This window comes from Notechis scutatus, chromosome 1 (assembly GCF_049901735.1).
Source record: "Notechis scutatus isolate UNSWTSFEM ecotype Mainland chromosome 1, rNotScu1.2, whole genome shotgun sequence".
NCBI classification, from domain to species: domain Eukaryota; kingdom Metazoa; phylum Chordata; class Lepidosauria; order Squamata; family Elapidae; genus Notechis; species Notechis scutatus.
In genome coordinates this window covers 239,971,422-239,991,712 of record NC_142009.1, presented here as the reverse complement: position 1 = coordinate 239,991,712, position 20,291 = coordinate 239,971,422, and the positions used below count along the sequence as shown (strand labels likewise).

At 36.9% G+C, this 20,291-nt stretch overlaps 1 long non-coding RNA gene across 1 annotated transcript in view; it reads right to left on the bottom strand.

The window, feature by feature from the left end:
• LOC148133289 (uncharacterized) overlaps nucleotides 1-19,661 on the bottom strand; it is a 130,414-nt gene extending 110,753 nt beyond the window's left edge. The window contains exon 1 of the long non-coding RNA XR_015746641.1: nucleotides 19,424-19,661. This is a non-coding gene — a long non-coding RNA (uncharacterized LOC148133289). The remainder of the gene's footprint in view (nucleotides 1-19,423) is intronic.
• Between the last annotated feature and the right edge of the window lie 630 nt (nucleotides 19,662-20,291).

Below are 20,291 nucleotides of genomic sequence, written 5' to 3'. Positions count from 1 at the left end.
CAAGTATTGGAACATATTAAACCAGTTACATCTCAAAGAAGGCAAAATAAAAAAGTCTGCCTTCCTTATTTCCATGCCATGCCATCAGACTTACTGGAAAAGGCAATTACGCTTGAAATGGTGAGCAATAAAAGAAATGGGATTGCCAAAAAGTATTGTGGCTAGTCACCATCAAAGCTGAGACCAGCCAGAGCATAAAGCAACTGAAAGAAGCCATACAAGATTGGAAAATGTAGACAGAATTGGTCCATAGAATCATCAGGAATCAGACACAATGGAATGGATCACATCATCTGAAGAGGTAAACCAAACTGGGTTCACATGTTCATGTTAAGCCATGGCTTGGTTAACTACAGATTACTGAATAAACAACAAAGATATGAGTTTCTTTTCTGAGGGGATAGATCTGCATGGTTGGCATTGGGTTATTTTACTTTCCTCGAAGTAAAAAAAAAGCATTCATTGAAGAAATAATAGAATAGAATTCTTTATTGGCCAAGTGTGATTGGACACACAAGGAATTTGTTTTGGTGCATATGCTCTCAGTGTTCATAAAAAGAAATAAAAAACATGGCTGATTTTGATCATACTCTGTTTGCAAATGTATGGCTGAATCTTCATTGAACCAATGAACTGTAGTATCAGAGGTTTGATTCAAAAGAAGGCATCTTTCTATACAAGAAATGATATCTCAGAGGTATATGTGACAGCTTCCTTTCAAAAAAAAATCCAGGGTATGAAAATGGAAAGGAAGGAAACCAGGAGCGGAAGAAGAGTATCACAATGAAGGAAACAAAGGATCAGAGACCAAGAGAAAGGGTAATGGATTTTCTTCTTTACAGTCACCAGACAAACGGTGAAATTTCATGTTCAGTTTCAGTTTGTTGACTACAAGTCAGGTGTTTTCATGGAAAGCCATATGCATTTTGTTCACAACCAATACTATGCAAGCCATGTAAGTTTATTTATCAAGCAGCCACACATCCCTTATCTTCTCTGTAACCCTCCTGGCCTTTATAGTACATTATGTACTATATCTCTGGTTCAATTTAAAAAAAAAATTAAATGAAATGTAAACACATGCACACACACACACACAACCCCAGGCCAAAGATTCACTCAGAGAACACGCTGTGACCAGATAAGGATAACTTGGCATGTATTTATCTTGTTAGGAAGAAAGGAAGGGAGCAGCGAAACTAAAATTAGAACCATAATGTTGGCATGGGTGGATTGAGGAGAAAGATTTAAAAGATACGGAGATGTATGGTGATCTAAAACAAATATTTCTAAAAATAAATACATTGATAGATCAATTCAATGCAACTATAGTTGATTTTAGGGATGAGGTGAATGACTGGCATATTTACTGAACTCCGTTCCACATAGACACAGCTTCTGGATTTCAGCCATGGTGGGGCTTTAATATTTCAAAAAGGCATACATGTGACTAAGTAATGTTATTGTTAGGCAGTGTGTCTACCACCATTTCTACAGTTTTGAGTGTGTTCAGTTTCAGATCTATGAACCAATAGATTTTATTTAAATATTTTTCAAATATACCTCTAATAATTTGCTCCTCCATCTTCCTAATCCCCTCTTTAGTCAAAGAATAGCTTTTTTGTAAATCACTTAAGAATTTCTGGCCAAATCAGGAATCACGAAAATCAAAACATTTTAGCCACCCACAGTAAAGCAGACCAAGCTACAAATCACTAAAAATAATAAACTAAAACCACAACTTTCTGCCCTTATGGTTGTTTTTCAACTTCCTTATTTCAACTTGCCTTAGTAGCTTTCTTCCTGTTTAACACTGAAGAAATCCTCCAAATGGCGCAGATCTTCGAAAAGGACTAGTAGGCTGTGGCTAAAGAGAGCCTCTTTTAGCTTAATAAAGATTGATAGTGTTAGGAATATGAGTCACCTAACAGCTATTTGGGATGGAAATATATAAACCAAGATAGACATTTTATTACTATGTCTTTAAGAACATGCTAAAATTGTAATTGGGTGTGGTTACTCAAACGGCCATAAGATGGCGCCAGAAACCTGGGTTGTTTAGTCTCAGGAAGTCTCAAAGGAGTGTGAGTCTCAGAAGAAGTCTCAGTGTGTGAGTGAGTCTCTGTTTCCATCTGTTGGAAAGAGTTGCCGTTCCTCCATTTTTCCCTATTGACTGATATTCATGGATTTGATGTAAGTCTGATACTGAATGTTTTTTGATACTGGACTTTGATATTCGGATTATCCCTGGACTGAACACTGACTGCTTTACCGGTGAATGACTTGGACTGCTTGTTTGGATTGTGCTTAAACACTTATTGAAAGTAAAAACCTACATTTACTGTACAGTGTATCTGTGTGCTCTTTGTGTATTATTCAAACACTACTCTCACTACGTCTCCCTGTATGGGCTCATTCTCCTAACGGGGAATTACCTCAACAGATAGTCCTTAAAAATGATTAAGAAATGAAAGGCACAACTTACTGTCCATTTGAAAAACAAATTCTCTTCAATAATGAACTGATTGAAGCCTCCTCCCCCCAGCTTTCAAAACACCGACTTCTTTGAAGCACAGCTCCAGAAACTACTTGAAGACTTTTGCTGCATTGGAGGATCTTGAGGAATCCTTCAGTGATCCCTCCTTGGACATGTAGTCAATTGGCCATCTCTTCACCGGAAGTGAAAAATTTGCTTAAAAGAGTTGGAGCCTCTAAAATACTGACACAAGCAGCCCTGGGATTAATAGCTAGTTCTAACTTCCCAGGTCTGTCTCAATTGAACCATTTTGGGTGGAATTCCATTCAGGGATGCTCATACAGGAGAATATAATTCTGCATCCAATCCAGAGATGTTATTTTTGTGTAATTAATAACAGTAATAAATGCCAAACTAAATGACTGTGATTTATTATTAACTTCAGTAGTGGCCATATACACATTAGATAGATAGATAGATAGATAGATAGATAGATAGATAGATAGATAGATAGATAGATAGATAGATAGATAGATAACTGCATCCTGCAGTTATTCTGCCCATCTTAAACATTACCCATGTTTTATTATTTATCAAATTCACTATGGCAAATATATTCTACTAGACTTGTTCAGTACCCTGGGTCATTGGGATGGGGAAAAAAGCCAAATCTTATCTGACAGCTAAATTGGACAAGTGAAAATACAATAATGCATCCACCATTTATAAAAATCCTGGCTGAACTGAGATCAGGATTAGAAATATTTTAGATAGGGATTCCTATGTTTCATACTCCCTAATAAAATATTCTTTCCTCCATAAAATGCTAGTGAAAGCTTCTCAGCTAACTTTCTTTGCAATCTGAATTCATCAAGAGTGTAAAACAGGTGAAAAGAACCACACATTTCCAGAAATGGCATAATCTTAGTGCTAAAGAATTGCTAGTCATGTCAATGAAAGGCTCCAGACATGTTAAAGGGATACGTTTATTTTATATTTTGTAAGGTTCCACCCTGGACAGCAATACAAACTGAGATTTAAGCAAAAGGAATGTTATCTTGATAGTTGGACAGTGCAAATGCTTCAAATGTATAGGAAACATTTACATTCCTTAAAGCAAAGGTTGACAATATAACGTCCAACAGACTTCCTAACTTCCTGACATTAAAACATGAAAAAGAAATACCAAAAGTTCATGAGATTTGAGCATTGTCACACAAGAACTTTAATGTTCATGAGATCTCATGCAAGAATGCTCAAAATGAAGAGAGCTCAAGAGAAGGTCCTTCCTGAAATTCCACAAGTCTTTGAGAGACAGCATACAGGAAATTGCATGATGTAAGTGGAAAAAATATTGATTCTGTCTTTATAAGGCTCTTTAGGATTGAAAATAAAATGCCAACATTGTTATGTCTTTATACATAAGTTATATTTACGCTTGGAATATTGTATATATTGCTACTTGCCACACTTGCAAAAGGGATATAATCAGCTGAGAAAAGAGCAGAAGAGGGCAACCAGAATGAACAAATGCCTTCCCTACAAGGAAAAACTAAAATATTTGGGATTATTCATGTTAAAGAACAACCAACTGAGGGAGGGTATTATTGAGAAGTATAACATCCTACATGGCATGATGAAAGTTGAGAGAAGGAAGGTTTTTTTCCCATCTTCTTGGATATCATTAGGACCAAAAACTATCCAGTGAAGGAAATTGGAAGCATGGCAGCACCTCAGAGGCTTCTGTGAAAAACAAAGTGCTGGATTGAGATGGAAATTGGACAATCCCAGTTGAAAACCTCTGAAAATCTGAGTCAGTGCACTTTATGCAAAATTACACAAATTTCTGTCATTAGTTCTAATACAGTCTAGAATCCAAACTGTATCTTTTCCAGTCCCAGTTTCAATCAAGATCACGACAACCTATTTCAGATAAACATTTATATACTGTATATTGGATCCTAACTTTCCTCATGATGACTCTTCCTCCACATAAACATACAGTATGGGAGTCACACTGTCTTCAGTGGTATTGATTCTCATATGATGACATTTACATAAGAAAATCTTCAACTCTCTGGAGTTCCAAATCTGGGAATTCTGGAAGTATGTTGCAAAGTAACCATATCAACAGTATATCACTCTGCTTTTACCTATAAATTTTTGTTCATCTCTGATTAACCTACCATGAAGCATTAGGAGAGGACACACCCTAGAGATAATTATTAACAAGGCTTGATGGCAAGTTCTCATGTTTAGGTAACTCTGAGGCCCTATTATGCACTTCCTATGGGAACTCATGTTAATATGATGCAGGAACCAATTAGAAGAGACAGGGATTATAATTAGGACAGTCAAGGAAATACATTTAGCAAACATTCCATTCGAACAGTTAGGAGTAAAAACACAATCCTCCAAGTTGCTTTTTCAACAAAATTGCCCAACTGTTCGTAAACCAAAAACCCTTTAATAATGCAAAGCTTCAGATGGTCCTACTACAAATGAGGTATGCCTCTTGTTTGTTTTGGAGGTACCTTGATGGCTTTTGCTGCTATGACCATAATACCGGTAGTTCACAACTTCTCAAAAACCTTGCATCCTAATCCCTTCCAGAAAATCAACTCCTTGCCTTCACATGCATATGGAACTGTGGCTGTGCATGTTGCTATTGAACTTTCTTTTCCAATGGGAAAGAGCAACCGCCTTTTGCCACCCAGTGAATTCTGGAAAATGGTTTTGCAAGCTGCTTCTGGTAAGGTCAGCCCAGAGGAAATGCAGGCTAGATTTACCCTCCTGATGTGAACAGTGTGTAATAATTTCCCAATCCAACATAAGATTATGTGCCATTTCTCATAATTAATTTCATCATCCGCATATGTCGTATTGACCTTCTAAAATGACACTCTGCCTTTAATGTTACAATAATCTTAGCCATTAAGCAGCAAGTAAGAAAGCTGTAACGTTCCTGAAGTTCCTGAATACCATTATCAGAAGCAGCTTCCAGAATATGGAATAGTGAAAATTTTAATTTAGTAACATATGGACACTTACAAGTTCCCCAGTTTTACTGAATTTGCTTAGATGCAAATTCAGCTGAACTCAGTGAGGCTTACTGGTCAGTCAACAAATTTAGAACTATATCATAAAGCTTTACAAATTTCATGCAGGATTTGTTATAGATAAGAAATCTTCTCTTCTGGTATATTTCTAGTATAGTTGCCATATGAGATCCAGAAATCCACAAAGTTACATTATGGAGCAATGCATAATTGTGGGTGGTGGGAAGGGAAGGATGCCAGCCTGTTCATTAACTGGACTTTTCATCTCAGTGTTCATGTGAATATGACACAAATTAGGGAAATTAAAAATCCCTTCAGAACAGAAAAATAAATCCATATAGGAAATATTCTTAATTTGAAAACTATACAGGGAAAACAAACTTTCCATTTGCTTTTTGTAAAAAAGTGTTAATTCACTTGACGAAATCATTATACTGTTTATTCAAGCAAATTGATTCTTGCAGACTCTAGCACATATTGGAATTATTTATATATTGCTGCCACCATACAGAATTGCAGCTAAATGCAGACTCTGTTTTCCCAACAATTGCTCTGTGGTGGTCATTGCAAAAAAAAAAAAAAAAAAGGGGGCTCAGAAAAGCCTGAGCTACTCATAAAATATAAAATGATGAAATGGGTTTACAAGGGCCTCAGTCTACAGATTACTGAAAATGAAACTCATTCCTGTGATTTAGCAGATTTACTATTTCAGTGAACTGTTGGGAAAAACGGTGAACTGATTGTACTGGAATTAATGGAAAGTTCAGAAGATAGTTTTCCAAACTCTCTTTTTTAGGATGATACCTATCATTATATCTCACATAGCATTTGTTGACATAATGAAAGCAGACTGAGAGGGATTCTCAATGTTTTGTTACTACTCTCTATCCATTTTAGAGGCTCTTCGGGATTAATAGACACCAGACAGATAGTTAGGACCATTTTGGTGAACAATTGAGCTGCAACTTCCTAAACATGGTTTAGAGAAAACAGGTGGTAAATGTATAAAATCATTATCCATTTCCCCCTAAATAAACCTAAAGAGCAGGAAAAGGAACAACCACATTGGCTATAAGAAAGAGAAATCAGTAGCATGCCACTAGCTGGTAATGTCACATTTTTAAAAACTTTCAGAGTGAGTTTGAATAGATCTTTACATCTTAGTCTTCCTTCAGCAAGGTAGGTATGTTAAGAATTTCAACTCTCATGGCAATATTACCAGGAGAAATACAGTAAAAATCCTTGAACCAGATAAATCAAATGCATTTTGAACAGTTTTGTTTCAGAGAACAGCATGTTGTGTTTCATTATGTAATTATTTATTTATATGGGGTTTTTTTTTTTCCTTTACTAAAACAACATACTAGAAAGTTAGAAATACAAATAAAAATAAACCGGCATAACAAAACAAGCACAACTTGGATTTGAACTCCCAGCTCTTTTTTTTTTCTTTCCTACCATTGCTACAGATAGTCCTATCTCAAAGAACATTAAACACCTGATTAGCTTTTGTATGTGCCCGGCTTCTGTGAAAACAGTGAGTATCAAGATACAGTCTCATCTCTCCACTTGGGCCTTCCTTCCAACAAATTATGCCAAAGCCTCTGTCAGACTGCCAGTTCTATCTGCCAGCCTCCGAAAGCAGAGCACACCCGGAAAGGCAATTCTCAGAACTGGATTAGGGCAATATTTGTTTGGGATACTGTAAAGTATTTCTTTCCAATATTCCAGAAGCTCACTAAGCATATCCTTCAGAAGAAATGTTTTCAAATGCTTTCTGATCATCTTTTGCTCCCTCTTCCTCAGGCTCAAGCAGCCCAATCTTGCCTAATTAATATGAAATAATGAGGAGGGAAAATATGTTCACTTCCCAGCATAAATTATCGGGGACAAACACCTTTCCAGGAAACCGTGCACACACATTTACATACCTGAAGGGGCGAAAGCCCTCCAGAATTTCTTACTTATGCTCCTACAGATAGTCCCTTCTATAAAAGCTGAAAAATGTTAGCATTTACAGTAAGTATTAGTGTTAATAGTAAACATTAACATAACATTAGTATTTACAATAAAAGCAAACTGATCATTTAATGAGCAGGAATAAATATGTTAGTACTTTAGATTCCATTTGATTCTAAAAGCTAAAACCACATTTCTCCTACAAAAAGAGTTACTACATAATTGTCTAATACAATCCCAGAGGGTGTGTTAACATATCTCTCAGATATCATTTGTAGATATTTGTCAATCATAGCAATAGCAATAGAACCTAGACTTATACACTGTTCTATAGTGTCTTACAGTGCTCTCTGAGTGATTTGCAAATATATTGCCCCCAAGAATCTGGGTCCTCATTTTACTGACCTTGGAAGGGTGGAAGGCTGAGTCAACCTCGAACCGGTCAGGATCAAACTCCAGGCTGTGGGCAGAATTAGCCTGCAATATTGCATTCTAAGCACTGAGCCACCAGGTGACAGTTCCTGTCCACCAGGAATGCTGACACCAGGGTTCTAATTGTTCCTTTTAAATCAAATTAAATATGATGTTATTAGCATAAAGTAACCCAAATTCATTTCCTCTAGTGCAGGGGTGTCCAATCTTGGTAACTTTAAGTCTTGTGAACTTCAACTACCAGAAATCTCCAGCCAACCTGGCTGAGGAATTCTAGGAGATGAAGTCCACAAGTTTTAAAGTTGCCAAGGTTGGACACCTCTGTTCTAGTGGGATTTGGGTGTGATAGATTTTAGCTGGATTCAAGGAAGACAAAATTCCTTGACTGAGCAGTTTCTGTATTTCACTGTTTATTGGAACATATGTTTTATCCCTTTTTAAACAATATGCACAATTGCCTGCACAACTTGTTCCAATTAGTACGCGTGCACACACACACACAAAAATACCAATCAAAAATACCATCAATTATAAAGCATAATAGAAAGAAAAAGTTCAACAGTAAGAGAACAGAAACAAAAAAAGATTGTTCATTTTTCTGAAACATTGCTGTCAAGGTGTTTAACCATGAAGTCCAGCTCAGATTATTTAGATTCCTGTCCTTTATTATTTATTTAGACTGGCCATGTGCCCAAATTTTCATTTTACTTTTATTGTTTGCTTTGATTCATTGGAGCCATCTGACCTTGTTTGCAAGTTTTCATTTCCATTCAGTTAAAATGGTCTTTCCTGTTAGAAAAATATCACCTGCCTTAGCTGCCTTGTTTCCAGCTTCACATCAAGTGAATGTCAAATAGAACCTCAATCAGGAAATCCCAGCCATAAATATAACACTTATTACCACATAGGCAAATGTTTATGTTTTTTAAAAAAATGTGGTTACTTTTTCCTTGTTCTGCCAAAATCATCCTTGTTGACTTTGATGTTTAACCACTGTCTTAAACATGTGCATAGTGTTCAGCCATTCAGGCTAATACCAGGTCTCCCATCACATTTCAAACCTGCACTTTAGCTGTTGCATAAGCATTTGAAGCAAGCATTTACTAAGTACCTTGTTGCATAATAAAACTAAGCAGAGGCTAGTAGAAAGCTTGAAAGGCCTTCTGCCTCAAACCTATCCCAACCTGACATTTTCCTTCCAGATTTCTCAGCTGGCCTGGTTGTATCTGAATGCATCAAGGATGGGAGGGTGATTGGGGAAGCCAGCCCAGAGAGATGCTCCAAATCAGACTGTTATTATCAGGTTAGGTGAACCAAAGTTCTGATTCCCTGGCATCTCTGACAAGGTCTTTTCCATGTCCTCCTACCACCCTCACCAAAAACAAACAATAAAATAAATAAACCTTGAAACCTAAACTGGCTTGTTCAAAGTGCAAACTGAGGTCAGGTTCAGATCCAATCTCCCTCTCAATCTTACCTGTCCTTTATCAGCCTTTTGTTCTTGGCAACCTGTTGCTATTCCCTGTATCAAATAGCAGTGTCAATGCAAATGGATGAAGGATTAAGTTACTTAGTTAAGTAAACCAAGATGAAAATGGTTAATTCTGAGCAAAACCCAATGGGAGGCCATAACTTTTGGACTCTCAAGGATATGTTGTGAACACGTGGCCTGGCAGTTTCCCCCTTCCTATTGGGATATAGTCAATGACGTGTCACCCCTTCTACTTCTATATCTGCACCCCATTCTTACTGTTGTTAAATTTCTGAATAGGTGTACAAAATTCTAAATTGAGGTACAACTGGTCATTATATTTCTTTTCTAAAGAAGTTCAGAAGGTCCATTTGGACCCAGAAATATTTTGTAAGTTTTGTTTTACCCTGTTTCTGCTTTTCATTAAAAAAAAAAGTAAAATAATGTTTTCAAATAAAATGTCAGATAGGACAGGAAGACATAAACAGAAAAGAGAGTCTGCAGGCATAGTGGAACTCCTGAGCACCATTCTGGGCATCCTGATTAAAACACAGAGATACTAAACTTGTTTTACTGTTTTGTTTTTATTCATTTTTTATAATTGTGAGAGCTGTTATATTTTTTTTCTTTCTCATTGTTTTTTATATTCAATAAAATCAAATGTAATTTTAAAAATTAACACGAAGATTAGGAATGCCTGGAGATGCTGCCTACTTCATAAAATTATGAGGTGCTTCCTGTTCTGGTCTTTCTTTTGCTTTAAGCAAAAGAAATAAAAAGGCATATGAAACTGAAACTTTTTAGATGAGGAAAAATAGAACCAGTCAATTCAGTGCTTCTGTGCCAAACATGTGCTCTTGATATTTATACTATTTCACAGTTATTTTTGAAAGCAAAAGCAAAGAAAAACAAAAAAGAAACTTTTATTGAATATTATCAATATAGATTTTTGAGAATTCATACCTTGATAATAACAGAAAATTGAAAACATTAACTTTAACTTCACCGTTAGCTGTGCTTTCAGAAATGATCAAAAGAGATTTGGAATGATGCCAGATGGAGAGTTTCTAATGTTACTAATCAAAATACACCAAAGAGAAGTTTCTTTTTAAAACATAATTCTATGGAAAGAAAATAAACCAAATAATGGAGGGGAAGGAAGGAAGGAAGGAAGGAAGGAAGGAAGGAAGGAAGGAAGAAAGAAAGGAAGGAAGACAGATAACATCTTTGTTTGAACCACTCATAGGTATACTTGACTTAGTAGAGAGGATTAGAAGAGTGGTGGCTCAGTGGCTTAATGATCTGGAGATAGTCTCTGCTCCAGCGGTTCAAATTCTAGCACTACATGGTGATATGAATTCCCATCATTCATCTCAACTTCTGCCCACCTAGCAGTTTGAAAGAATGTTCTATGCAAGTAGACAAATAGGTACCACTTCAGTGGGGAGACAAGTTGGTGTTCTGTGCAGGCAGTCAGGTTCCAGCCAGCTCTAAACCTCCCCAATTGTGAAGCCCATTTGTAAGGTAGCTCTGGGAAGGGGAGTGGGGCCTTGGATAATATTGCAAGAAGTGTTGCTTTATTTCTGGTGTGAAGCCAGCTCACCTTCCTGTGGTGCACTGTGAGATTCACAAGCATGTACCTAATAGAGCTGGTGAACAGGCAGCTAAACTACTACTCTGAAATAGCATTGTAGTCTCCTGGCTAATGTAACAATGTCATAACATTCACCGAGAGGAATTTCAGGCATCTGTCTTACCTTTGCTCCAGGGTAATTGGTTACTCTTATTGATATATGGCTGAAAATGATGAGCATTCCCTTGGTCTCAGGAATAGAGATGCCTTCTGATGTTTTAATGGCCTACTGTATGTATGATTTAAAGAAGAATGGCTGAGCTTTCTTGTAATCATGGGAACTTGAGAAATTGCATTATTACTTAATTGTCGCTTGTGCCTCTCTCATATAAATGGGGTGATCTTTCCAAAACCCAATGCATTTTATTGGAAACTGCACAACAAAATGTGTGCTGCAACAACATTTGGAAACTGCTGTAGATGTGCTTGTGGTATCTCTTGTATATTAGCCCATACATTTGTACTACTGGAATAATGAACCTTTAGGAGCAAAGCCCTTAATTTAAATGGATAATCCATTCTATATTAGAAAATGAACAATGCTTTACTTTATATGTGCTAAAATTGTTGAACCCAATAGGAAAAAAGGAAAAAAGGCCACCCACCTCTGTATTTAAATTGCTCTCTGGCAGTCCTCAGGGGGCAGCCAAATCAAGTCAGTTCTTGGAAATTAATAAAACAACAAACCCCCTATTTTCACAAGAATCTGTCCTTGATTAAAACTAAAAACATGGCAAGGAGAAAGGAACCAACTGTTCAGTGAAGAGTGGCTAAAGATAAATATTTTAAAAGTTCTATTTGTTCAGGCCATGATATAGAACTTTACAAAGACAATGGCAAAATTCTATTGCTGTACACACCATGGATTTTAATACATGTTTGTATATATTATGAATTACAAATAAAACTCTGTTGTGCTGTACTTACAAGCTATAGTGCAGAACTCAAGAATGTATATTCTTACATATACGTACAATTAACTCTGTTGCAATGATTTCCAAATGGTAGGTCAGAGTACAACTAGAGATTTGCTATCAATAGTATTAGGAGAATGATAGGAATCCCCCCTACCTTTTGTTTATTTTGATTGTTTGCTTATATTTATAACCTATCACAAAGGCTGGAGTAAGAAAAAATTGAGCATTATTAGAATCTGCAGCAATAATCCTATCAAGATAGTGATAACGTGGCAAATGATTAAATCTCTTCACAGATGATGTAAAGCTGTTCAATACCACAGACAATACTGCTACCCTTCAAAAACATCTTGACTATGTATCAGAATGGTCAAACAAATGGGAACTTTAAATCTCAACAAATAAATGCTCTGTCTTACATATTGGCAAAAAAAATCAGAAAATAAAATACAAGCTGAATAGTCAAGACCTTGTTGATGATCCAAGCTCTGTAAAGCAGGGGTCCTCAACCACGGGCCGCGGACCGGTAACGGTCCGTGGAGCACTCTGTACCGGGCCGCAAAGAAAAAAAATGGCGGCTTTCTTTGCCTTCGTGAATCCTGCTGGGATCGGGATCAAGGACACAAATGAAAGAAGGGGAGGGAGGAAGCAACCGAAGCCTGTCCTGCTCTCTGGCTCAGCTCTCTCAGTCGCTTTCGCGCTCCTCCACCAGCCCAGGAAGAAACTGCTTCAAAGAAGCCGGGGGTGGCTTTTCCTGTCGCCGCAGCTCCTCCGAAGCGCCTGTTTACCCCCACCCTGCCCGCACGCACGCGGTTCAATCCACAGTGCTCCGTTCTGCCTACCTGCCTGCCTTCTTCGTTTCGGAGCAGCTTCGGCTGAGAATAATAACTATTCGCCTCTTTTATCAGCCGAAGGCAGACACCCGAGGGAGGGAGGGAGACACCTGAGGGATGGGGCTGAGGGAGGCAGGGCTGAGCCGCTTCCTGAACTTGGTGGTTTGCTGGCAGACGCGTTTTATTACCCGACTAGGTAACAACATCAGATGTTACCTAGTCAGGTAATGAAACGTCTGCAAGCAAGCCACCAAACTCGGATTCTCCCCCCGTCCTTGAAAAAGTGTTTGTGCTTGAAACTGGTCCCTGGTACAAAAAGGTTGGGGACCACTGCTGTAAAGGACCTTGGAATACTCATCTCTAATGATCTAAGTGCTAGAGCCCACTGTAACTACATAGCCAAAAAGGCATTAAGAGTTGTTAACCTAATCCTACATAGCTTTTTCTCTGGTAATATCACACTACTAACTAGAGCATACAAAACATTTGCTCGACCTATACTCGAATACAGCTCATCAGTCTGGAACCCACATTACGTATCTGATATTAGCACAGTTGAGAAAATCAGAAATATTTCACAAGAAGAGTTCTCCACTCCTCTACTCGTTGTAGAATACCTTATGCCACCAGACTTGAAATTCTAGACCTAGAAAACCTTGAATTACGCCATCTTCAGTCTGATCTAAGTATGGTATATAAAATCATACATTGCAATGACTTACCTGTCAATGAATACTTCAGCTTCAACCATAACAACACAAAACCACACAATAGATACAAACTCAAGGTTAACTGCACCAAACTTGATTGCAGGAAATACGACTTCAGCAACAGAGTGGTCAATGTCTGGAATACTCTACCTGACTCTGTGGTTTTTTTCCCCCAAACCCCAAAAACTTTAACTTTAGACTGTCTGCTATTGACCTCAACCCTTTCCTAAGAGGTCTGTAGGGGGTGTGCATAATCGCACTAACATGCCTACCATCCCTGTCCTATTGTTTCTTTTATTTTTCTTATATGTACCCATTTCATGTATTCATAACTATGTATATACTTATACCTATTATCTTGTAAGCGATTGACAAATCAAAATAAATAAATAAAAATAAATAAATCCCAAAGTTGCATAATTCATGTTCCAGTAATCAGCATATTGATGCTCTTGCACTTTTCCTTATATCTGGAACTCTATTTGGGCACAGATTTGGATATAAGACAGTCAATTTGAATAAAGTGAATTTCAAACCTAGTTATACCAGTGAATCAGTAGAGTTGAAAGATCTGACTTAATTTGTGGATTTTCTTGTTTTTTATAAGCATATTCTTTGTAGCATCTGGCCTAATGAAGAGTTATAAAGAAGTCAAAACTTTGACACTCCTTTGTATTTTTTCTTTAATTGTTCCTGATAAAGGTACTCCCAGGCTATGTTTTTTCCCTTGCATTTTATGTGATTCTATTAGTACTGCCATGCATGTGCTTAGAAATGATAAGCACTTCCATTTGTGTCTTTCATGTGTCTTACACTGACTCTCATGTGATTGTCAAAATGTGTGTGGCTAAACAACACTTTGCCAATTGAGAAAAGTAACTGTTTCTTTTGAGTTCTTAAATAATTTCTGCATGATGTTTGTGCTTATACTAATTTATCCATTAGATTTTTATCTCACCAATGCATTTTAAACTAGATTGAGAAAAGCTGAAAACCAGAGAAGCAATTATTTTCAGGAGCCTCCCAAAATATCTAGTAACACTTTCATAATTAAGAATAGATCAGAACTTAGGTCTCTCCAGATTTCATCTAACACATTAATTGTTGCACTCCAATAGAATGAGATTTCTATCCTAGTTAGTATGACATGATCATGGATACAGTCCATTTTGCATTTATAACTTACTATTTCCAATATTGACATTCCAATGAGACCATTGTGGTTTCCAACCACAACCAGGACATCTTGCTTGTATAGTCTATCAATTTCAGATTAAATTTGACTATAAAATGCATCAACTTCCCCTTCTGCATGGATGTTTGGAGCATAAACATTAAATTAAAGGTTTGTGAAGTATAATTTGCTCACTGGCTATATTGTATTGTATTATATTGTACTTATGTACTGTCTTTACTAATCCTTCCTGACTTTGAAAGCATTGTTCCTCCTTTGGATTTTTCTATCTTTAATTCAAAAAAGTACAATATTCTGACCAAAAGTGTTCAATGTTAGTCCATTTCAATTCATGGATACCTAATACATTACCATGTAGTTGATTCATTTTAACTACATGGTAAAACTGAAACTGTTTTGAGCTTTCCTATCTTCATGCTTACATTCCATGTTCTCACTCTGATTCTTTTCAGCTTCAAGTTTTCTTTTCCTGTATAGCAACATCCTGAAATCTTTACTCAAGCCATATCACAAACTTCATTAGTACTCCCAAAGATCCTCAACTCTTCCTAAGTAGCATGTTGAGTGCCATCCAAAGTGAAGGGTCCATCATCTGGCACTATGACATCAATAATAATATATTGCCAATCCATATGATTTTTTCCTGACAAAATTTAAGAACAGTTTACCATTGCCATCTCTCACACAGTATGAAATGATGCCATTGCAACTGTCACCAAAGTGATTACCCTAGCCTCTTCCTATAATCACTGCTGCCAAATATATGTTCCTGTTTGCTTTAGCTGGACAGTTGCAGGTATTCTTCATTTATCCCTCCCTACATATACCAACACATACAATGAAACAAATTAAGATTTGAGAGGGGTTTTGGAGCAAAGGTAGTCTATAAAACAGGACCAGCAATTGAAAAACATCACCTGTGAACCCTGACTCTTTTATCTTAGCCTGAGGCTCCGTTAAAAATGTTGGTAATAGTTGATTACCAACTATTAGGACAAAAATCTGCATCCCATATGCACAGTATCACTGGTGAGATTTAGATTTATCAGCATTTGTTAATTGTTATGTTCATCAGCAACTCAACACTGCTTATTTTGTATTTGTGTTCTTATTATATGTATTTTTATTTTTCCCAGTTTCACCCATCCTGTTCCTTTAATAAAGCATCCAGATCTACATACATGGTCTGTTTTATTGGAGGATGGGTGGCTTTAGCTGCATCAAACTGCACACAGAGTAATGTATAGTGATGACAGAACAACAAGGAATGGATAACAAAGCCATTGCACAAAGAACAGAAAAGTGAGCAAGCTACAGCTTTCTTGTTGTCATAGTGTAGATTCAGATATGAGGTTACCCATACTGTAACTCAGAATGACTTCTCATCTTCATCTAGCAGTATTCCAGACATCTCTTCTATCATTTCATCTATTGGAGGTCCTCAGTGAACCAGTGTTATCCCTGAGACTTCCCTGGAAATGGCTAAATCGAAGAGGTGGCTCAACAGTAATCACATCAAGAGGCTTAGCTGCTTTCCTATTCCTAAGTCAACCTCAGAGGTGGTATTCAGCAGGTTCTGACCAGTTCTGGAGAACCGGTAGTGGAAATTTTGAATAGTTTGGAGAACCGGCAAATACCACCTCTGACTGGAGATTTTACGGTATCCTTCCCCTGCCACGCCCTCCAAGCCATGCCCACAGAACCAGTAGTAAAAATTTTTGAATCCCATCACTGGTCAACCTGAAGAAAAATCTGAACAGAAGATGATTCAAGCATTAATTGCCTGAATCTAAACAATTCCCATATGAATTTCTTATCTTGAAAGAATCATTTTCCTTCTTTCCACCCAGCTTCTTCCATTTTTGAACCCTTATCCCTGCATGTAACATACGTTTCTGCATACAGTCATTTAACATTTACTTATTATTGCAATACTTACCAATATCCTTTGGTCTATGTAATTGAAACAATATGGCATTAGCTAGTATGTCTAAGTCCGTGGTGTCAGGCTGAGGGTCACTGACAGAGGGAGGAGGAGAAGGGAAGGAAACTATTCTCTTAATATGTACTAAATAATACATGACTTAAGTCTTGTAGAAATAGCTTTAAGAAAATCTCCAAACCAATTGATGAACAGTGGCTTTACAGGTTTACTTTTGCAGCCACTGAAAAAGCATTTTACTGTTTTGACTGAAAGAAAATCATATGCAGAATACCTGAATGTGCTACTTCCTGGTATCTTGCATCATTTTAGGAAATGATGAATGTGATAATATATTAATATATCACCCACTCCCACAAATTTATATCAGCAAAGAGTGAAGCAAAGGAGAGAAGAATGCACGATGAAATGCACTGAAATATTTGAGCTCTTTTTTATATTAAGCAGAGCTCCTATGTTGGTGTATAAAAGAAGAAGAAGAAAAATTATGATAGCTGCAATTCTGTACCTTGTCACTTGGATCAAGCTTCAATATAAACTGTGATTTATGCCTAAATAGACAGTGATAGGATTGCTCTGAAAAACAATGCAAATTAGCACCAGCATAATAATTAAAGTATGCAGAGAAATCAATCTCATATTAAAAAACCATTAAACCAGAACCAAAACATTTTTATAGTTTGTCAAAAACTGACTCACATTGATGTTCTTCATTTTCCTTAATAATTTCCATAAAGGCTGTAACTTAGAAGAAGAAAAAAGATTCCATGATTGTCTTTTTATATGATCTAAAAGTCTTCTAAAGAAGATTTTTTACATCTTCACTATGTTTTGATATAATATACTAAAAGAGGGAGGCAAAATTAAAATATACAAAACTTTTATAATGATACAATGTTTTGTCTAAGGAATCTGCTATTCTAGCTACAATACTTCACTGATTTTCATCTAAAGTGATACTGAACTGCAGCTATTCTGTGAAATAGCCAGGAAAAAAATTAGCTGTGATGATGCCAATCCTTACTAGTTGATGCTCAATTACATAATTGAGTAATTCCACTAAGGAATATAGGATTTACTGAAAATTAAGTAATTAAATCTGTATCTGTATTCCACTGCAGTCAAAAAGACTCTCCATAATTCCTCTTTACCACTGTATACATGTAAAATTATTGGTAAAAAATAAAATAAAACCAAGAATCAAATGCTAATAATCACACAATAATCAATCTAACAGCATTAGCTTATCTTCCCAAAACATAGCTGAAACAAATCATTTTTAATATCATTAGGAAACTCAATGCTATGGGGGCAAATTGAATGGAGGAGGCTATTCCAGAGTAAATGTTGACCCACAAAAAAAAAGCACACATAGGAGCCTCCAGATCAGTTATTTCATGAAAGTGAAGGGTTGTGACTAGGTTCTTCCAGGAAATTCAAATTGGCTGAGCCAAAGTTGGGTAGAAAAGCTGTTCCTGCAAGTGTATCTGTTCTAAGTTAAGGAGAGCAAAAGCAGAATGTTGACAATAATCTCCCAAGGCAATCCCATGTAGAACTCATTGCAGTAGACCAAGTGTGCAGTGATGAGGGGCTGGATTAATGTTGCAAGGTCCTCTCACTCCTGGCAAGGTTACAAGCAGAATAACAATAAAAATATCATTGCTGTTTTTATTAAATGTCAGATATGACCACTGAAATCTGAATGGTTGGAATGTCCTAAGCAACCAGACAGATACATACATAAATTAAATGAATATGTCATAAAAAGTTTATTTTTGTTTCCATAGAATAAATGCTTAACCAGTTCAGTATTAAACAACTTGAAAATATAACTAGATTCTGAAAGATCAATTTCACATATCACAGCTAAGGTTTTGGATGGTGCTTTATGTGAATTCAGAACTTGAAAGGTTAGTGCTGTCCCACCTAAAAACCATCACAGATCTGCTGATCCCATGCAGTTTGCATACCGAGCAAATAGATCCACAGATGCTTTAATATGGCTCTGTACTACATCCTACAACACCTTGAATCTCCAAATACCTAGGGTCCTCTTTGTAGACTTCAGTTCAGCATTCAATACCATCAGTCCAGACATTCTTCTAACTAAACTAAACCAGCTAGCGGTACCTGAATACACTTGTAGGTGGATCATAAGCTTCTTAACAGACAGGAAGCAGCAGGTGAAGCTAGGCAGAATCACATCTGATACCTGTACAATTAGTACAACCCCCCCCCAAGTCTGTGTGCTTTCTCCACTTCTCTTCTCCCTAAATACCAATGACTACATCTCAAATGATCCATCTGTTAAAATACTGAAGTTTGCAGATGATACAACAGTGATTGGTCTCATTTGTGACAATGATGAATCCGCATACAGACAGGAGGTTGTACAACTTGCCTCATGGTGTAACCGGAACAATCTGGAATTGAACACACTCAAAAGTGTAGAAATGGTGATAAACTTTAGGAAAAACCCTCCCATACTACCACCTCTTACAACACTAGACAACACAGTATCAACAGCAAAGACCTTCAAATTTCTAGGTTCTATCATATCACAAGACTAAAATGGACATGAAACATCAAAAACATCATCAAAAAGCACAACAAAGAATGTTCTTTCTGTGCCAACTCAGAAAGCTCAATGCCCAAGGAGCTGCTGATACAGTTCAACAGAGGAATTATTGAGTCTGTCATCTGCACCTCTATAACTATCTGGTTTGGTTCTGGAACCCAACAAGACACAGATTTCAGAGGATAATTAGGACTGCAGAAAAAACAATTATTACCAACCTGCCTTCCATGGGTGACCTGTATACTTCACGAGTCAAAAAGACGACTGTAAAAATATTTACAGACCCCTCACATCCTAGACATAAAGTGTTTCAACTCCTACCCTCAAAATGTTGCTATAGGGCACTGCACAACCGAACAACTAGACACAAGGACAGTTTTTCCACAAATGCAATCACTCTGCTTAAACAAATAATTCCCTCAACATTGTCCAACTATTTACAAAGTCTGCACCACTATTACTATTAATCTTCTCATCACACCTTATCACCCATCCCCTCCCACTTGTGACTGTATGACTGTAACTTTGTCACTTGTATCCTTACAATTTATATTGACTGTTTCCTAGTATGATTTGATTGTTTCTCGTACCCTATGACTATTATTAAGTGTTGTACCTTATGATTCTTGACTCTTGACGAATGTATCTTTTCTTTTATGTACACTGAGAGCATTTGCACCAAGACAAATTCCTTGTGTGTCCAATCACACTTGGCCAATAAAGAATTCCATTCTATTTTATTGTGGACTACAGGCCACTGATTGTGACATAAGACAATATGCAAACTAGCTTTTAAAAACTCAGGGTTTAGTGTGAATTAGCAACCCACTTACTACTGCTTATTCAAAAGAACTACAGTTTAACATAACCATAAATTTAGCCACAAAAGCTCTGAATAATGTATTATTTAGCGAATATGTATGTTGACACACACATACACACACAAAGAGAGAGAGGGAGGGAGGGAAGGAAGGAGGGAGGGGGAGAGAGAGAAAGAGAGAGAGAGAGAGAGAGAGAGAGAGAGAGAACATTGTTTAATCTATATTTAAATAAAGTAACACAAGGGCATAGAATTTATATGAAAAA